Source organism: Mercenaria mercenaria, chromosome 8 (assembly GCF_021730395.1).
Source record: "Mercenaria mercenaria strain notata chromosome 8, MADL_Memer_1, whole genome shotgun sequence".
Taxonomy (NCBI): domain Eukaryota; kingdom Metazoa; phylum Mollusca; class Bivalvia; order Venerida; family Veneridae; genus Mercenaria; species Mercenaria mercenaria.
The window spans coordinates 67,246,000-67,257,996 of NC_069368.1; the positions used below are offsets into that span (position 1 = coordinate 67,246,000).

The 11,997-nt window shown below is 34.4% G+C and overlaps 1 long non-coding RNA gene across 1 annotated transcript; it reads right to left on the minus strand.

Moving 5' to 3' along the window:
• Positions 1-324: 324 nt before the first annotated feature.
• On the minus strand, positions 325-11,646 carry LOC123556262 (uncharacterized). The gene is made up of 4 exons (XR_008372138.1): positions 11,328-11,646; positions 7,607-7,717; positions 5,034-5,107; positions 325-931 (listed from the first exon to the last, which is right to left on the minus strand). It is a non-coding gene; the product is annotated as an uncharacterized LOC123556262 (long non-coding RNA).
• Positions 11,647-11,997: the final 351 nt, after the last annotated feature.

Sequence of the window (11,997 nt, forward strand, 5' to 3'; positions counted from 1 at the left end):
CCTAGTTTTTGACCCAGATAACCCATATTCAAAGCTGACCTTGATTACAGCAAGGTAAACATTATGATCAAATTTCATGAAGATTCAGTGTAAAATGCACACCCTATTACACACACATATACAGTTTTCCTTTGATTCGAAACAGAATCAAATTTAACCTAAAACAAAAACTCTGACTATCATGAGTTTCAAATTTAAAAAGTCGTTTCCAGAAAGTTAACAAGTTTTTCCTTTAATCTGGCCAAATAACCTTGTTTCTGACCTCACTTGAACCAGTTTCGAAACTCTCCTAAAGATTATCAAGATAAATGTTCTAACCAAGTTTCAGAAAGATATGTTCATAAATGTGACCTCTAGAGTTTTTACAAGATTTTCCTTTGATTTTGATTAAAATTGCTTTAAAATTGTTGATGCTAGAGTGTAAACAGACTTAATTTAACGGACGGACAACGGACATTCATCGATCCTAATCGCTCACCCGACCTTGACCTTAAACCTACTGGTCGCTAGAATGACAGGTTTCATCTACTGGTCACCTGCAATTAGCCTTTACATTTAAATGTCCGAGGAAAGATCATTATTCCAGATAGTCTGCAGTAATGAGATACCTGTCACCTTTACTCTTTACCTAAATAATGTAAGAGGTAATTTTCTGACAGCAGGCTACTATAGTATGAAAGTTGACCATAAGAAGCCTTTTATTTTGTTTTATACCTGCCTAATACATTTTGAAAGGTGTCTTTATAAATCAATTGTCAAACAAATAATATGGATTGTCCAACAAATATAAGTCCACTGCATTAATTCCGTTTACACTAGTCCAACTATGATGCATCCTTTGTTTCTGGAATTCTGGATTGCGGAACTGTTTTGCTCTACTAGGTAATCATAGCTTCGTCTACCAGCACTTCCTAAACATCTACTGCGGTACCTGCTTTCAAATATAAGAGGAATTTTAATACAATAAACCATTTGGAATATGCATTATTGCATCCTGACACTAAAATGTAATAAAACATACAATAAGAAGTTGGATACTTGGAACACAACATGGAGATAAATAGAGAATATTAGGTTACTGTCTGATAAATTTAAACATATTAGGCGAGTTAAAGAAAATATATTAGGCGAGGCTCTGCCGAGCCTGATATTTTTTCGTAGACGAGCCGAATATTTTTTTTTTCAGACGGTAATCTAATATTCTATTTATCCTAACTGCTCAGGAAATTGGGAAAAAAGGTCATTGGAAAGAGTAACAGCGTGCAGACTTGACGTCATAATATGACGTTTGCTAGTGTAATTCAGTTTGTGGAAAATCGAAAAAATGCAATAACTTTTTTGTTTCTGGATAAAAACTTGTGATTTTACCATTTATTTTCTTAGTTAGAACATTTCCAATACAATGATAACAGTTTCAATGAAAAATTCGGAAAAAAATGTTTTCAAAATTTCCGGCTGAAGGGCTGTAAAAGTGCAAATAGCAATAACTTTTTTGTTTCAGGATAAAAACCTTTGATTTGACCACTCATTTTCTATGTTCAGCCATTTCCAATACAATGGTGATGATTTAAATGCAAACTTTTGATAAAATAGTTGATTTCAAAAGTTCCCGCAAAAGTGAAATCTTGACACTGACTAAATAAAGCAAAGTTTATTAGGCAGGCCGATTTTGTGCTATATCTTGTATGATGGTAGGATAAATGGTATTTAATAAGGTGGCATTGCTTATGCATAAACAAAAATATACACAAATAAAATGTAGTTTTATCAAATGTTAATGGTGAGCCTTAGTGGGTTAATTAGCACGACTAAACTAAAATTTGCCATCTTTGAAAAATATGTGGCATAGAAAGTGTCCATGTCTTCTATGTAGTGTCCGCACACCACTTCAATGTTTTCAAACTGATCAAATATCTTACATATTAGCATGTTTAAAACGAACTGTGACATTGCACAACTTTCTGATTACTTTACACGAAAAATGCATTGCACAACTGTCTGATTAAAATAAAAAAACACATTAGAAAAGAAATAATTTATAGCAAAGTCGTGTTTGAACACTATTTATACACTTGGGTAGCAATACGTCGTTCGAAATTATTTCACAAGTGCTGCGCTCTCGTGCAATTATTACGCATATTGTGTTTATAATGTTTAAATACGGTTTTGCTATAAATTCTTTCTTAATCATGTAAGAAAATGACAATTTTAAAGAAAACAAATTTTTTAGCTTTATTTAAAAACCGGTTAGTGTGCCCGCCTCCGGTTATTAGCTTACGATACAAATTTCCTACTATAGATTAATAAAAAGAGGCCCAAATGGGCCTAAGGCGCTTATCTGAAGAAGGCCTGAACCATCTGACTTTGCTTCTGACTAGGTTTGGTTAGCTGATCATTTAAAGAAATTATTTAAATGTTAACCTATTTTGCTGTGACAGCACAACACATTTAGAACAAATTTGATGATAAGAACTTGATTATGTATTGTTGTAGACCAGGTGCACCTTACAAATCTGGACTCCATTAAATCTGGCTGTTCTATCCATTTACTTAATACCGTTTTTACAACAATTTCTAGCTAATCATATTTTCACATACTTATAAGACCACTGCTACAGAAAAAGAAACAAGAGCGCCAGAATGTCACAATATACACCCGTCACAGCAAATATTTTTTTTTGTTTTAGAAATTATTGTAATTCTTTTATTTTTCTACGTCCACAAAAAAAAATCCTTACGAGGTAAAGATACCTTAAAATACACCCAAAATTTGAAAGTAACATCAATGTTTTACCACAGAAAAGTTGTCTTGGTTTTTCCCTACGATCAATTATAAAAAAGTTACAATGTAATATATTTATAGTAACGGCTAAGGGAAGTTCATCTTTAAAGAAAAAAAAATCCCCCACCCCAAAAAAATTAAAGTCCACACAAAAATCCTTACCAGGTAGAGATAGCTCAAAATACACTTCAGAATTGGATGTAACATGCATATTGTACCACAGAAAAGTGGTCTCGATTTTTCCCTATGACTTGTATTGAAAAAGTTACAATATAAGCTATTTATAGTAACAGCAAAGGGAAGTACATTTTTTGTAATTCAAAAGAAGGGACCAGTGCATGACACTCCGTCTCATGATGGTGTACAATTGTGCCAAGTTACATCAAAATCCCTCCATACATGAAGTAGAAATGCTCCGGACAAAGTCATTCTTGTATCTGACCTTTGGCCTCTAAGCGTGACCTGACCTTAGACCTAGGGACCTGGTTCTTGCGATGACACTCCGTCATATGCTTGTGAACATTTGTGCCAAGTTGTATCAAAATCCCTCAATGCATGAAGAAGAAATGCTCCGGACAAAGTTTTCATTCCTGTATCCTTGACCTCTAAGTGTGACCTTGACCTTACTCCTAGGGACCTGGTTCTTGCGCCTGACACTCCATCTCATGATGGTGAACAATTGTGCCAAGCTACATCAAAGCCCTTCATGCATGAAGAAGATATGCTCCGGACAAAGTTTTCATTCTTGTATCCTTTGACCTCTAAGTGTGACCTTGACCTTAGACCTAGGGACCTGGTTCTTGCGCATGACACTCAGTCTCATTATGGTGAACAACTGCGTTAAGCTACATCAAAATCCTTCCATGCATGAAGAAGATATGCTCCAGACAATGTCATTCTTGAATTTTTCATTCTTGTATCCTTTGGCCTCTAAGTGTGACCCTGACCTTAGACCTAGGTACCTAGTTTTTGCGCATGACACTCCGTCTCATGATGATAAACAATTGTGCCAAGTTTCATCAAAATCCCTCCATGCATGAAGAAGATATGCTCCGGACAATGTCATTCTTGAATTTGACATTTGACCTCTAAGTGTGACCTTGACCTTAGACCTAGGGACCTGGTTTTTGCGCATGACACTCCATCTCATGATGGTGAACAACTGTGCCAAGTTTTATTAAAATCCCTCTATGCATGTAGAAGATATGTTCCGGACAAGGTCTGTGGAAACTCTTATATAAGAAAGCTACAACCCGCCGAGTATACTCATTTTTGCTTCCATCGACCGTCCATCTCGAGCAGAAAAATGCATGTTCGGGCATTAATTCAATACGGCATTTGCTAGATTTACAGTTCGCAAAAATATGCATCAGTTTCATGCGATTTATGAATTCACTCGCACAGGTATGAATCTTGAATGCATATGATGAAATATTGTATTCTTAATATTTTGAGCAGTAACAAATCAAAAAGCATAGCATTTTATCACGAAAAATCACAACTACCTATGGCGGGATTCGAATCCGGGTCGTTCGGGTGCTAGTTCAATGCTTATACCAGAACAAAAAAAGCCGACTTCATTACGCTATTGTCAGAGATTGTTTTCAAACATACAGGCTAACCACCATCACTCCAAAAATATAAAGAAATAAAAAACAAACGATGGACAAACATCTATTCGTTTTCGCGATTTAATTTTTTATCAGTAGCACATAAATGTTTGGTTTCACGACATTTTTTTTTTCTTTTGAAAATCGCAACTGAAAAGGTGTCAGGGTTGCTATTGCTCTCATCCAATTTTTAAGTTGAAAATAATTCGGACAGTTTAAAGACGCACAATAAACACACTAGTAATTATATTATAGTGTGTTTTTAATTTGATATACTCCCAGTCTGTAATATAATAGGTTAGAACATGTCTCATTAGAAGCTTTTAACCCAATTAAGGATCTTGAAAGCAGACTGAATGTTACTACATGACATGTATTAATTGTACTTGTAAAAAAGGTCACGGTACCAATTGATTGGTATACGATAGCGGACACATAATGACTTTCGGCAATTTTCGGTATTTTCTCCATACGCTACTTCGGCATTCATCGGTGGTCAAAAGCAAAATATGACTTTAAGTACCTTCGGGAAATGTCGAAATCGCATACGGATATCAATATAACGTTAACAAACGGAAATTGCCGATTGTCAATACGGGTCCAGTTTCGTAGATAAAAAACAATGTTACTGAAAAACCTACTGTTAAAATGCCACTGCAACCAGCCAACGTCTTCCTACTCCATTTCCCCAAAATATGGCTTGTTTTTTTACATCCTGCGAAAATAAATTGAGATGTAAAACTTTATCAGACATTGGTTGAAATGAAATAAGGACTGAATTATATACTTCGAAAAAGTTCATGAATCAGTTGAACCCTTCCAGAAAAAGTATCAACTTTAACAATATTTTGAGACACCGGTATTTTTTAAATAAATGACATCATGCGCAAACCAAAAACATATAACATCTTGGCACCGTTTTTCACCTGAAATCATTTTTTTCTTTTGCAACTACCGAATTTTTTTATAAACAAGAGGGCCATGAAGGCCCTGTATCGCTCAATGTCAGACATATTGACCTAAAGATCATCTAGATTAACATTCTGACCAAGTTTCATTAGGATATGAATATACAGTTATAAATCTGGCCTCTACAGTGTGGTAACAAGCTTTTCCTTTGCTTTGACTAGTGACCTAGTTTTTGACCCAGATAACCAAAATCAAACTCGTCCAAGATTTTATTAAGCCAATAAGGGTAACATTCAGACCAAGTTTCATTAAGATTGGGCCAAAATTGTGACCTCTAGAATGTTAACAAGCTTTTCCTTTGATTTTGACCTGGTGACCTAGTTTTTGACCCCAGATGACCCAATATCAAACTTGTCCAATATTTTATTGAGGGTAACACTCTGACCAAGCTTCATTAAGTTTGGGCCAAAATTGTGACCTCTTGAGTGTTAACAGTCAAATTGTTGACGACGGACGACTGACGTAGGACGATGAACGACGGACATTGGGCGATCACAAAACCTCACCTTTGAGCACTTCGTGCTCAGGTGCGCTAAAATAATATTACATCTTATTCTGTTTTGTAACATCAGATAATATCCTATGCCCTGCTTGTTATTCATGTCAATAAAATGGATAAAAATGATATGTCATTTGAATTGAACATTTGTCTTTATTTTGATTCATCACATGTTTGATGTCGCGAGAGTGCAATAAAGCCATAACTTAAAAATGATAATACACTATAGTATAATAAAGCTTTGACGTCGACGTCGTTTATAGTATATTTGGTTGAACTGACTTGTTTATATAGTAAAGAAAGCAGATTTTTTTCTGGATTCGACAGGAAAAGTCAACATAATAAAAAGAATATAACATTGTGAGTTTCCGCATTGAATTTATTAAACTCGTTGAATAAATTTGATAAAATGCTCGTCAGAGCCTCGCATTTTATTTAATTCGTTTAAAGGGAATTCCTACAGTTTTTTATGCGCATCTTTCTGCGCAGCCGACACTTTCTATGGAAAACTGAACTGAAGTCAACATTTGTTGAAACATGTTACAGACAATCTTCAAATAAGAGGAATTTTGAATGAAATGACATTTTTGATAAGTTATAATAGTAATCAAATGTTGATACTGGTTTATAATGTATTGACAAGTATCATGCCTGACAGGTATCTTGCTATTTTGTGGTTGTGTTTTCACATCGCATTTTAGTACAAAGACAGTGTTGTTCATATAATGTAAGATAATTGATTTAGTACTGATAAGACAATATCACCTTTCAGATTATTTAGTATTCAATTATTGAAAGAATTAAGAATTTTTAAAACTTTTTTTAACTTTTAGCAGACATACATGTAATTAATTTGGTCAGGTTTGCGCCATTTCCGTCCGAACAGGTGTTGTATTCTAGCGGTCTTAACATAAAATTTAGCCTGGTGACCCATATATTTTTAGCCATTTTTATGCTCACCATACAATTATCTATAAACAAGAAGAAAAAGAAAAAAATCTATGAAAGAGTTTTTTTTGAAAATTAAAAAAAAATATTCTTCACTATGGGTATTTTTTATTGAAACAAGTTCACAAAAGTAAATATGAAACAATATTTTTTTTTCATTTGTACCCATTATTGTAAGGATAGAGTATTACAAATATGACTATGATATCAAATAAGTATATAATAAAATCTGTAAAAAGAAAAAGCCGTATTGTGCTGCCTGGATGTATATTTTGGTTGGTATTTATAAAAAAGCAGAAAATTATGAAAATGTTGAAAAATCGCTGGCAGTTTCAGCAACAGTGGGTGTGTTCAAAACAATTTTTCACAAAAACAAGCCCGGTGACCTATTGTTTTTATTTGTTCATTGTTTTCAGCACAAATTTTCCTATCATATATGTGAATTTAAAAAAATTCTATGAAAGGAAAAAACTGTAGGTATTTTCTTTAATAAACTCAATATAAAAAGACACTCATGTAATATTCTCTTCTTATTATATTGGCTAGTTTTGCATACTTTCTAGTAAGATACTATTATAGAGTCCACCCGCTAAACTCTGTAGGAAGCGAACCGATCTACGGATCGTAAGTTCGATCCTCCGGCAAAGTGTATGTTCTTCCGCCAAGTTCCGTGATGATTGGTAAAATACTTTGTGTCAGAAATCAATCGTAACCTATTTCTGATTCGTGCGGGAAAATTGGGAAAAGCTTAGTACAGGTACAGAGTCCATGAACACTGTTCAAACCAGACATACACACCTCAGCAACTCCTTCCGATCAGCAGATGTAATCACATGTATCTTGTAGCTTCCTGCGTTGATACACTTAGACCAGTGTTTGTTACTGTGCGCTCAAAACATCCGCCAAGACCTGACAAAACAAAAAAAAAAGTTAAATGAAATTCTCCATCATCAAATACGGTGACCCATCATGCTCGACTACCCGCGTTTCACATCCGTAGGACCAGTCCACAGATAATTAGTACCACATATTAAGCCACTAAAAATCATTTAAGTTTAACGTAATACACAACATAACACACTTTTCAGCTGCAAATTTTACATCCAATAATGGGCTTGATCTATTTTCATCTTGGTTAAAAAAAAACTGGGAGAAATATCTGTAACATTTTCGATTTTCTAATTATCTTAAGAATCTTTCACTGGTTGCGGGTAAAATGGGAATATTCGACCAGTAAAAAAATATAACGACATTCATCTGTTGAGTACTGTACTACAATTATTTGGACTAAGATATTTGAAGCCCATTGAATCTATAGAAATATATGCACGTCAGATCCACATGGAATTTTATCAATAGGCTCATATTTTTATGCTATATATATATGACGTTTCGTACGTTGTTGGCGAACATCGGGAATTTGTAAGTTTCTTACACTTCAATGTTTCGTGAAATTCGTTTTAGAAATACGATTGTTTATATGCTTATATCACAAGAAAGGCAAAACAATCGCCCTGTTAGTAAATGTGATCGCATCTGCGTTAAATAATTAGTAAAAAATTAATTCGACATAGTATAATAGAAAAGAACACAAAAACGTCATGTAAGATGAAACAAAATTTACCAATGCGCATTACACAACGGCTTAGTTAATTCATAAAATTATTTTTTTCCGTCAAATAAGAAGACTCGGTGACGTGACGTCAACTATATTTGACGTCATTTCAATCATTTGCTTTTCAATACTTTCTGTAACAAATCGGAAGCGAAAGTCAGTTCCAACTGAAAACGTAAGATTTTATGTCTTTCATTGACCAGATTTATTAAAACTTCTGCAGTTTCTTTTAAAACTATCATATGCTTTCTATAATATTTATTTTGACAAAAAGTACATAAAATCTACTTTTGAATTAGTAAGTTGTTGTCCTGTTTTAACTTGGTTAATGGCGTTTAATATATGTATACTTTAATCCAGCCGCGATGTCACACGTGTCCAAAAAATGCAACAAAAAATAAAATTACGAACTTGTCACGTGCCGAAATATGTATTTGTTTACAAATTTGCGACTACAGTCTGAAAGTACATACAGTTGTCTGCAAATTGATATGCATTAGTCTAACGTTGAATATAAATTAAATTTATCACATGAAAATTGAAAAATCTAGCCAAAATGTCACAACCGTTAATTTAATGTAACGTCGACGTTATGTTTGAAAACTAAATAACGTATACGCATTAAAATTGTATCCGAACATTGCAATATAATTCACTGTCTGATAAATAATTTGATTGAATAAGCATCATTCGACATCTATATCAAATATTTCTTTTAAATATCGGAACGGTATGATTTATGAAAACTAGCCCAAACACCCCAAGTTATTCCTGTAACGTCAAAGTGGTTAAAAACGACGATAACGTCAGTTACGCTAATGTACGCCAAAAATGAGCGTAACGTCTATACTATTTAAGAAATAATTTATAGCAAAACAGTGCTTTATCACTATTTATACACGATGGGCTGTTATACGTCGGGCGTAATAATTTCACGAGGGCGCAGTTCGATTCTAATATGTTCTTTATTGTAAAATTTATATCAAATATGATGGAACTGTTTCTTCGCGCAAGCATGGCGCCAATAGTAGATGTTTGTTAAAACACGCCAAGACCGGAAACGGTAATAGTATGCAGGCCTTTTTTTTCATCAATTTAGGAATGCCACCGACACCGGTGGAATTGGGAAAATCTGCTCGGAAATGGTCTTAATTGGGACAATTTGCAAATTACCAAAATCTACATAAATGTGTTTTACATTTCAGAAATTGTTCAACAGTATTATAATTTACCTAAATATACATACAAATCAGCAAAACTATCTTAAAACAGCAAAACCCCTAAAAGGTATAATCATTTGGGAATTTTAAATTCAACTTTGGAAAAAAAACATACTTTTTTGCATTGGGATTACCTCCTTTTACAGGAGGTAGATTTATAGCGGAAAAAAGCCCTGGTATGTCGTCTTGCGACAGAATTCAGTTCGAGCGAAAATTATTGCGAATTATTCAGCAAAGCGAAAAACTTATTCAGTATGTGTATAAATTAATTCAAACAGTTGTGCAATGTGACATTTCGTTTAAAACATGTTTTTAAGTAAAATATTAAATGAAATTTTAAAGCGCTATTTCTTGATGCGTACATGGCGCTAAATATATCACGTTGACGTGACGTCAACATAATATCGTTATGATGATTAAAGTATTGTTAGCCATATTAGAACACTGATGGTTGGCTGCAATAGGGATCATCTACATGGCATGTCCAATCATCTCACTAAATTTAAACACTCTGGGCCTAGTGGTTCTCAAGTTATGAACTTGAAACGGTTTTTTAATGTTCATTTCCCTGTGACCTTGACCTTTGATCGGGTGGCCCCAAAATCAGAAGGGGTCATCTACTCTTAATGTCCAATAATCCTAATAAGTTTCAACATTTTGGGTTAAGTGGTTCCCAAGTTAATGATTGAAAAGTGTTTTCTATGTCCAGCCGCCCCTGTGACCTTGACCCTTCACGGAGTAATCCTAAAACAACACGGGCCAGCTACTCTGAACGTCCTATCACCCAACTTGAAGGCTCTAGATCAAATAGTTCTTAAGTTATTGACTGGAAATGGATTTCCATGTTCTGTCCACTGCCACCTTGACCTTTAATAGAGTGACCCCAAAGTCAATAGAGATTAACTAGATCTACTCTGCATGTCCAATCATCCTATGAATTCAGGACCACAATGGAAATAAGAGATTTTTTCTCTCTTTCTTGTGTCATCCTTGATATTGATGTGACTGACATAGTTCATAACACATTACTTCATATGACAACTTTTATATGTGATTATAAATTTTATTATATGCATGTATTGCAACTATGTTATGTTTGCTCAATTATCGAAATAAATCTATCTATCTATGAAGTTTCAATATTCTTGGTCAAGTGGTTCTCAAATCATTGAGGAAATGGTTTTGCATGTTCATGTCCCTGTGACATTGACCTTTATTAAAGTGACCCCCAAAATCAACAGGGGTCATCTACTCTGCATAGTCAATTCTCCTGCATAGTTTCAACATTCTGGGTCAAGTGGTTCTTAAGTAAATGACCGGAAATATTTGTCCATGTTCAGGCCCCTGTGACACTGAAAATTATTAGATTGACCCCAAAATCAATAGGGGTTATTTAATCTACATGATCAATCCTCCTGTGAAATTTCAACATTCTGCCATTTCTGGGTCAAGTGGTTCTTATCATAATTTACCACCCGCTTGAAGAAAACTTCTAATCGTCGTCCATACTTGATGACGCGTCTCTGTATATTATGACAAAGCATAGAAATGAGCCTATTCCTTTATATAAATCTCTTTCAACTAAGAGAAGTATATCAAGTGCCTTGAAGTGGGTGGGATATGATCAATATTTATTGATAGAGCTTCAAGCGACTGTGATAAAAGGTATGGATAAATTTTTTACCTTGACTATTCGTTGACAAGTTGCTGCATAGATGTAACAATCCCTTCCTTTATCCTGTATTTTTTACGGTAACAAAATTTTGTGACAAGATCAGCAAAGCAGTCAACAAGTCGATATTTTCACAACTGTCATGCCTAGATCAAAAGAACGAGAATACTTGCTTATGACGTCATTTGTGACATCACTTATGACATCATCATGTAAACCAATAATGAAAGAAATGGAAGTCGACTAGCTGTTTACTAAAATTTAAAAGTGAATATACATCAAGATTAAGGTAAATACTAAAATTTATTGACAAAAAAAAATGTTTTTATAATATATTGGGCAAAATATGTACAGAATGCTCATAATGTACACTTGGTGTAGCTAGTATTATCAAGAGGCGGATACAGGATTTGGTAGAAGTGGGTTGCTGGGGGGGGGGGGCGCAAACTGTATTCGAGCAACTGGGGATGGGGTTCCGGGCCCGGGGGCATGTTCCCCGGAAAAGTTTGAAAACAATGGATCAATCTGGTGCATTCTGGGCGTTCTGAGGACTTTATTTGGTACTGAAAAACGACAGGTTTTGTGACAAAAACAACCCAAATAACATGTTAATTCTATACTCCATGTTTTATGACTTGTCAGACTTATTCTTGTGCATGTATCACAAAATTTCTTAGTCAGA